Source organism: Dipodomys ordii, unplaced genomic scaffold (genome assembly GCF_000151885.1).
Source record: "Dipodomys ordii isolate 6190 unplaced genomic scaffold, Dord_2.0 Scaffold38, whole genome shotgun sequence".
Taxonomy (NCBI): domain Eukaryota; kingdom Metazoa; phylum Chordata; class Mammalia; order Rodentia; family Heteromyidae; genus Dipodomys; species Dipodomys ordii.
The window spans coordinates 11223500-11231939 of record NW_012267254.1 but is presented as its reverse complement, the minus strand read 5'-3'; the positions used below and the strand labels follow the sequence as shown (position 1 = coordinate 11231939).

At 37.7% G+C, this 8440-nt stretch overlaps 1 protein-coding gene and 2 pseudogenes across 1 annotated transcript in view; 2 read left to right on the top strand and 1 right to left on the bottom strand.

Annotated features, from left to right (window-relative positions):
- Window positions 1-1056: 1056 nt before the first annotated feature.
- Window positions 1057-1524, top strand: LOC105986944 (annotated as a pseudogene).
- Window positions 1525-2449: 925 nt separating this feature from the next.
- On the top strand, window positions 2450-8238 carry LOC105986943 (annotated as a pseudogene).
- The window catches only part of Thoc2 (THO complex 2), a 146066-nt gene continuing 144849 nt past the window's right edge, over window positions 7224-8440 (bottom strand). The window contains exon 38 of the mRNA XM_013018075.1: window positions 7224-7302. The gene's annotated coding sequence lies outside the window, so the exon portion shown is untranslated. The remainder of the gene's footprint in view (window positions 7303-8440) is intronic.

Genomic DNA, 8440 nt, shown 5'->3' with positions numbered 1-8440 from the left:
CATAAGCAAAAAGAAAAAAGCTGGAAGTGGCGCTGTGGCTCAAGTGGTAGAGCGCTAGCCTTGAGCTGAAGAGCTGAGGGACAGTGCCCAGGCCGAGTTCAGGCCCCACGACTGGACCCCCCCCCCAAAAAAAGAAAATATTCTGACCAGGAAATCCCTTAAATTACACACACACACACACACACACACACAACCCTAGAGGTGTAACTTAAATGATAAGAGCACTGGCCTAGCAAGCACGCTGAGAAAATTGTGCCAATTAGCATAGTAGTATTTGTGCCAATTTCTGGTTGGAATGGTGATAGTACACTGGAGCCAAGTGTTAATGTACCTTATTCAAGGGATGCAAAGTCATCTGTAAAAAAAGGCAGTGTCAGCAAAGCACACTGCTTGAAGTATTGGATTGCATCCTACCACAAAACCATCAAATTGACAAGACATTGTGTCTGACCTTCCAAGATGTCCACAAAATTGGTGGTATCTACTGTCCCCATGGACCAAGTGGAAAATGCTGTTCTCCAACTTGGAGGCTTGAGAACGGAAATGTGTCATGAAGCCTGGAGTGAACACCTTCATGGTGACAGTACAAACTTCAACATCAAGTATGTGCCAAGGACATTTGTCATGACAACATTACTAGTGAAAGTCAGAATGGTCCTGAGGGAAGTAGCGGGCTTCACTGCTCAGATGGCTATTCTGAACCACCCAGGCCAAATCAGTGCTGGAGAGGCCTCTTTTACAAACAGCTCACATTGCTTGCAAGAACAGAACTGACAGGATTGTCATTCTGCTCAGAAGCTGAAAGATGAGCCCAAATTCCTGAAATCTACTGATGGTGCCATTGTTGACATAGTTCTAGGCAAGCCCATTTGTATTAAGAGCCTCTCTAACCATCCTTCTTGGGGTCATTTTGTTGTTCTTTATAGACAAAGCAGTGGACAAGAAGGTTGCTGGACCTTGGCATGATCCAGTCCTGCACTTGTTCTCAGCCACAGAGCTGAATTTCTCTAACCGCCACCTCACAACTGAGCATGTGCCACTGCCCAGCAGAAGACTATGGACATGAGCACCCTGAGGCCCCATAACTCCATTTTCATTGGGATCTAAAGGCTGACAAAGATCACTTTAAGGTGGGTAATGATGAAAACGGGCACCAGTTATCACTAAGAATAGTTAAGGGGCTGGTGTAAAGGATGAATTCAAAGCAGAGGCAATGAAAATTGAGGAACATCCAACTGAAGTTACACTGGCAACTTTGAAAACATCTGTACAGCCAACAGTTTCCATTTGGGGCTTTGAAATAACACCATCTGTGGTCATAAGGCTGCAGTGTGGTTGAGGACCTGTGCACATTAATGAACAGCACTTAGGAACTGCAGAAGATGCAGAGTCAGAAGATGAAGAGGGTGATGTAAAACTCTTAAGTGTGTTTGGAAGGCAATCTGCCCCTGGAAGTGGTAGCAAGGTTCCACAGAAAAAGTAAAACCTGCTGCTGCTGCTGCTGCTGATAATGATTTTTGCTGACAAAGGGAAGAAAGTTTCAGTGAAGAAATCTATATGAGATACTCTAGCCAAAAATGTATAAAAATTAAAACAGAATGGAAAGGACTGGAAACCAGCAAAACCAAAGTCAAAAGGTCAAGAATCCTTCAAAAACCAGGGGAAAAATTCCTAAAATACCAAAGGACCTACTTTAGTGAGTTCATATCTGGCTGTCCTTTTAAAATGCAAAATGAGAACTTTCCCTACTGTGTTTGATTCTTGAACTCAGGGCCTGGGCACTGTCTGAGTCTCTTTGTGATCTGAAGGAAAGGAAAACATTTAAGGGGCGTGTGCGTGCGTGTGTGTGGTGTTGTTTCGCTTTGCTTTGGTCAGTGGTAGAGCTTGAACTCAAGGACTGGGGCACTGTCCCTGAGCTCTTTTTGCTCAAGGCTAGCACCCTACCACCAATCCACTTCCAGTTTTCTGGTGGTTAATTGGAGCTTGAACTCAGCCTGGGTGCTGTCCCTCAACTCTTCAGCTCAAGGTGAACACTCTACCACTTGAGCCAGTGTCACTTCTTGCTTTTTGGTCATTTATTGGAGATGAGAGTTTCATGGACTACTTTCATGCCAGGGCTGGCTTTGAACGGCAATCCTCAGATCTCAACCTCCTGAGTAGCGAGGATTACAGGTGTGAGCCACTGGCACCCAGCTAAGTTACTACTTTTAAAAAATCAGTACCTTCTAAAGGAAAAAAGCAAAAAATCTGTCACAGAATTTTGAGACCCGTTAAAAGTACGCTGAGAAAAATATAGGGTCATTTTAAGTACCAGCTTATATACTTTGTTCCATATTCTCAAAAATAATTTTTATTCAACCTAATCATCAAAAATCTGTGCCTACATCACATTTTACATGGACAATCCTTCAGTAGCATGAACTGAGGTATCAGCCATCAGCTAATACTCATGGCTATGGTAAGATAGTTATTATCATTAAACCAAAATTAGAACATCAGCTGTCTTCCAAATCTTCACAAGCCTCAGACAGATTTAAGGTTATAAAGATAAATTCTTTGAGACAAGACCCAGGGAGCTGGGAATGTGGCTTAGTGGTAGAGTGCTTGCCTAGCATGCTCTGGGTTCCATTCCACATAAACAGAAAAAGGCAGAAGTAGTGCTGTGGTTCAAGTGGTAGACTGCTAGACTTGAGCAAAAGAAGCTTGGGGACACTGCCCAAGCTCTGAATTTAAGTCCCAGCACTGGCAAAAAAAAAAAAAAAAGACCCAGGGAGAAAAAGGAAAAATACTTACATCTTTATCTTTAGAGTTACATGAAAACCACTGTTAGACTAGGGCACACTATCACAAACTTGCAAACAAGTCAGGAGGACATGAATATCCCTCGAGGCCATTAATGAGTCTAAGGTCAAAATTTCCTTTTTAGAAAATAGCAAGTCTAAACGCCACACTCTAGGACTGATTCTGCATATTACATGATTTCCATGTAAAGCTTTCAAAGATGGGTTGAATGACAGAGCTCTCTCATGCTTATATTATTGGGAATGTCCACCTTGTGCTGGCCACCACAAATGTCCTGATTTGTTCATCTTCTCTGTAACTACTCTGTATATAATGTATTGTCTTGCCTTCCCCACCATTCATTTTTCCTCATTATAGTTCCTTCTACCTAACACTATACATTCATTATTTTTATTAATAGGAATGAACAGCCCCTGAGGGACGGGGCATGTTTTGCTCCTGGTTCTATCTCTAGTACATAAGAGGCACATGCAATTTTTTTAAAAATCATGAAGGAGACTTCACTTTCTATAGAAAGAAGAGGTTATCAGGAAAAATTTCAGAATTCTACATTTTGACAAATAAAATTTTCCTGAATTAAGCCATGGTCATTTTTTATCATTTAAGTTGGCATCCATGATACAATGGCAGAGTTGACAAGTTCCAAGAGGAGCACACAAGCTACAAAGCCTCAAATAGTTACTAACTGGTGTTTTACCTTAAATGTTTGATAGTATTCATTAGGTCTATAATTTCCAAATTAGAGTGGAGCCCCATGGGAACAGTATCTGGTTCTTATACCTTTTGCACTTAGACCAGAGTACACTTTATCACAATGCAAAAGCATGTATTCCATACTACCAACATTATGCATAATTACAAAATGAAACCATTTATAGCAAAGCCACAATCAAAGATTATCTCTATTCAGTAAATGGGAAACAGGTAGAGATAGCTATGTGTAGTGATGCACACCTGTTATCTCAGCATTTAGGAGACTGAAAAGACCTTGTCTCACCAATGACAAAAGGTATTGATGCTTACTACCACCAGCTTTCAAATGTGAATGCAACATCACTGGAAAACTCTTACCATAATGTTTTAAACATATGATAGCAATGTGAATCAGTTATTTTCCCAAATGCAAAAATCACTTTCAATTTTTGTCTTAGGCTAGCCACATAACGAGTGCTTAACAGTCATCATTTTCTGTGATTACAATTACTTGAATGTGACAAGATTTATACCCATTTGTCATTCCAGATAGGCTCAACACTTCTTACTCCTTGAAATATATTTGAAATTTATCTTGTATAGGTATCATGGAACATTAAATAGCTGTTTGTAGGCATGCTTTTAAAGCTCACTACATAAACAAAGATGTTTATCACATTATTAGATGATAGGATATTTTGACAATTGTGTAGCCCATAGAGAAGGGCTACAAAGTTTATTGAATTATCTTTGCCAAGTTATTCTAAATAAGCAAAAGTATACACAATAATATACAATCATTTGAGAAAACTATTGTTTATTTAGAAAAATGTTACACGGGTAGAATTCAGTAGCTTAAAAAATTATCCCTTAAAAATTTGAGACTTTTCCAGACTAAAGCAGTACAAAGCTTCTACAGCTGTAGATTAAAGCACAAGAAAATTTTCACTTCCCACCCCCCCAAATTTGTCTCTAATTACAACAAAAAATGTCTAGGGACAAGTGAGCGCTGGTATCATTTTGTTTAAAAGGTTTTAATGTATGTGTACCATACAGAATAATTCTTAGGCATTGCACAAGACAGCTCCCACTTTATTTTTAGTGACTCATATGAAAAACAGGCCAAATAAATTAAAACTTCACTTTTAAAATGAGGTAAATTGAAAATGGTTCAATAATTGTTTATTTTCCATTTCAAACAGTAAAAAGGAAGCATTTCAGATTGGGGGTTGATGGGTAGAGACTAAAACTAGGCAATATTTAATGAAAAGTGAAATCCTGTATACATGTAACCTTATTTGCTATTTGAGAAGTTTTAGCACATTGTGCTAAAATATGGAACAATGAACACTTTCAGCCATTACTGAAAATAATCATGTAGAAACTAAGCGAGAAGTCAAAATACAGTAATGCATAACTCAACAATTGTAGGTGTTTCACATAGAGCAAAGAAGCAGATAACTGAGTAATTTTAAAAGGTACAAATGGCCCTCTTCATAATTCTTGGCAATCTACTCAGGAAATAAATTTCTGCTCACAGCTGAGTAATTTCATTCCAATCTCACCTGAAAAAAATAAAGTGATTAAAATGACAGATTAGGAAGGAGGAAGGAAGGGAGGGAGGAAAGATGGGTAGAGACGAGGAGAAAAAAGGAAGAAAGGAGACAGTGGGCAGAAAAAGAGTAGAAACAGTAAAGTGAAAAAAAGGGGGAAAGGAAAGAGGAAGGAAGAAAAGTTGAGAAAGGAAAGTGAATTCTATCAACAACAAAAGCTTGAATTAAGTTCTGAGAAAAAAAGGAAGGAATATTGGTGTCTTTTCATTGTCCATTGTTACAAACCATGAAAAAAGACATATCATGACTTTTAAAAACAACTAAACATTTAAAATTGTATGTAAGAGAAAAGATGCAGATATAGAAAAAAAGAAAATAGTCAAGTAAAACACTAGCAGGACAAACAATAGCTTATCAAAAATAAAAAGAACACAGAACATGTAGTAAAGAAAAGGAACCTATTTTAGATGATCAACCCAAAAGAAAAAGAAAAAAAATGACGTCACATTCTTTGCAAGGACACAATTTTAATAGTGACTTATATTAAGATGCAATGTCTGCTAAATTATAAAAATTGCTTTAAAAATATATTGACTCAATTATACTCATTTCCTTTCTTTTATGTATTGACATTTTTCAAATACTGCATAATGAAATAAATTCAAAACATGATTACAATATGTAGCAAATTATTCTTCTGCCTAACATTGCTCACTCAAATTTTAAACTAATGCTTAATGCATCAAATTTTATTGATGAAAATACTACATTCATATATTTCATAATATCAGAGTGAGAAGAGGCCTTAGAAAATAATCACACTTGCATGAAATGCTGACAAATAATTTACATCATTTCTACACATCATTCTGTTCACATCTTGTATAACCTTGACATTATCGATTATAATTGCAGATACACTGATGTTAAACTTATAATTTTAATACTTAAAAACTTATTGTTCCTGTCCATCAAATAATGAATAAACAAAATATGATACACATTCATTCAGTGAAATATTTAGCATTAAAAAGGAATGGAGCATTGATACATGCTATAACATGGATGAATCTTGAAAACATGATGCCAAGCAAAAGAATCTAGACACAAAAGGCCACAATATTACATGATTCCATTTATATGAAATATCCAAAATCATAGACAGAAGGTACATTAGTAGTTCCAGAGGCAGAGGGAAGGGGAGTATTAAAAATGACTGCTGCTGGGTTTAAGAGGCTCATGCCAGTAATCCCAGCTACTTAGGAGGCAGAGATTGAGAGGATCGCAGTTCAAGTCCAGCCCAAGCAAAAAGTTAGCAAGACCTCATCTCAACCAATATGCCAGGCATAGTGGTACATGCCTATCTTCCCAGCTATGTGGGAGGCCATAGGTAGGAGGATCACGGTCTGAGGTTGGCCTGGAACAAAAATTCAAGAACCTACCTGTAAAGTAATTAAAGTAAAAAAATTAAATTAAAAAAGTGATTAACACATTTGAGGCTTCTTTTGAAGATGACATGCTCTGACATTACACAATGGGGTGAATGCACAACATAGGAAATATAAAGACTCCTCAATTAGGCAGTTTAAGATGGATAGTTTAGATCAATTTTTTCAATTAAAAAGCCAACGTTCTAATAAAGATCATCATGGTATCCATATGACTATAACTCAGAAGAATTAGATATGGGTTCTCAACCATGAAGATGTCATATGAAGTGAGTTACTGGGCAAGGTAAACTTTGACAAGATATTTAACGGCAAAAGCAAAGATAAAATTGCTGTTACTGTTAAAATATATAAAGAAGATCTTTCTCAGGAACAACAGAAATTAAAAAATTTTAAAGAAGCCAAAATCCTCAAACCACATGATTACAAAGACAGCCTATCTACATCATTAAGGAACTAGTTCCAGGAGTTGATTTCCTCTCCTTTATAAGAAGGATGAACTAAACTTCAGTGAATTTTTCAATAGATGTTGCTTCTGGATGGCGTATCTCGAGTAAAAATTGTATGCACAGGGGCCTTGCTGCAAGAAAATGCCTGGCGGTGAAAATAATGTTCTGAAAATCAGTGACTTTGGAATGTCTCATCAAGAGGATGGTGGTATATATTCTTCTTCTGACTTAAAGCAGATTCCCATTAAATGGACAGCACCAGAAGCTCTTAGTTAGGGAAGATACCGTTCTGAGTGGCGCATGGAGCTTTAGCATCCTCCTCTGGGAGACCTTCAGCTTAGGGGTCCTGTCCATACCCTGGAATGACAAATCAGCAGGTACAAGAGCAAATGGAAAGAAGATACTAAGCGTCAGTCTCTCAACAGTGACCAGAGAGTATTACAAAATAATGCTGAAATCTTGGGATTACAACATTGGAAACCTCCCCCTGGCTGGTCCAATCAACTTCACAAAGGACGTGCTGCCATTAAAAACGAAGTCACGCTGTGATGAACCAGTGCTATAATTCAGCCTTCGGGATTCTAACTTCAACCGAATAATAGTCTCATTCTCATTGACACCAGGTTCATACATTACCTGCAATATTTTTCTACACTGTTTTCTTTCACTTATATTAGCCACTGGAAATTTCAAGATATTTCAAGTTTCTGGCTGTAAAAGTCACAGAGATTTATTTTTTTTCTATTTAGGAATGAAGCTTCCCGAAATTATCTTCTACTACCGCTCTGTTTACTGCGGTTCTCCTCTGCCGCCGCCGCCACCACCACCACGCATGCACGCACGCACACATGCCAAGCACGTAAACGGACGCCACGCACGCATGAACGTACGCACGCAAAGCATATATGCACACCTCTATACTGTGTTGATGCTATGAATTATAGTGGTAATGTTTCATTCACAGCATACATTCAAACAAGGCTACTGTATTTGTAAACACAATTTTATACTGATAATCATCTGGATGGGCTTAATTTTTCATTTTGCCAGAAATAGGTCCTGCAGTCATTAGTAAACCTGTCATTTTCCTACTTTTCATCATATCTTCCTCTTTGTCACGTCATCAGAATACAATCAATACAAAATGCCCTGCATTCTAGAGGGATATGACACCAAGAAGCAACTCTGAGTAATAAGATGGTCTGAAGGTAGTTACTGTGGTGATTAAAGCAGAGAAAAGTCAAATAACTCAGCTTTCTTATCAGAAGGATGACTTTTAAATAGCACTTTTAAATGTATTGTCAAATTCACCCCCACAAAGTCCAAATAAGTTTCAGTAGTTTATAATTTCTTATAAAAGTAACTTTATCAACAAAAAATTAAGAATTATGAAATCTCAGGGCTGAGAAGGTGGCTCAGTGGTAGAGTGCTTGCCTTGTATACATGAGGCCCTGGGTTCAATTCCTCAGCACCACATAAGCAGAAAAAGCTGGAA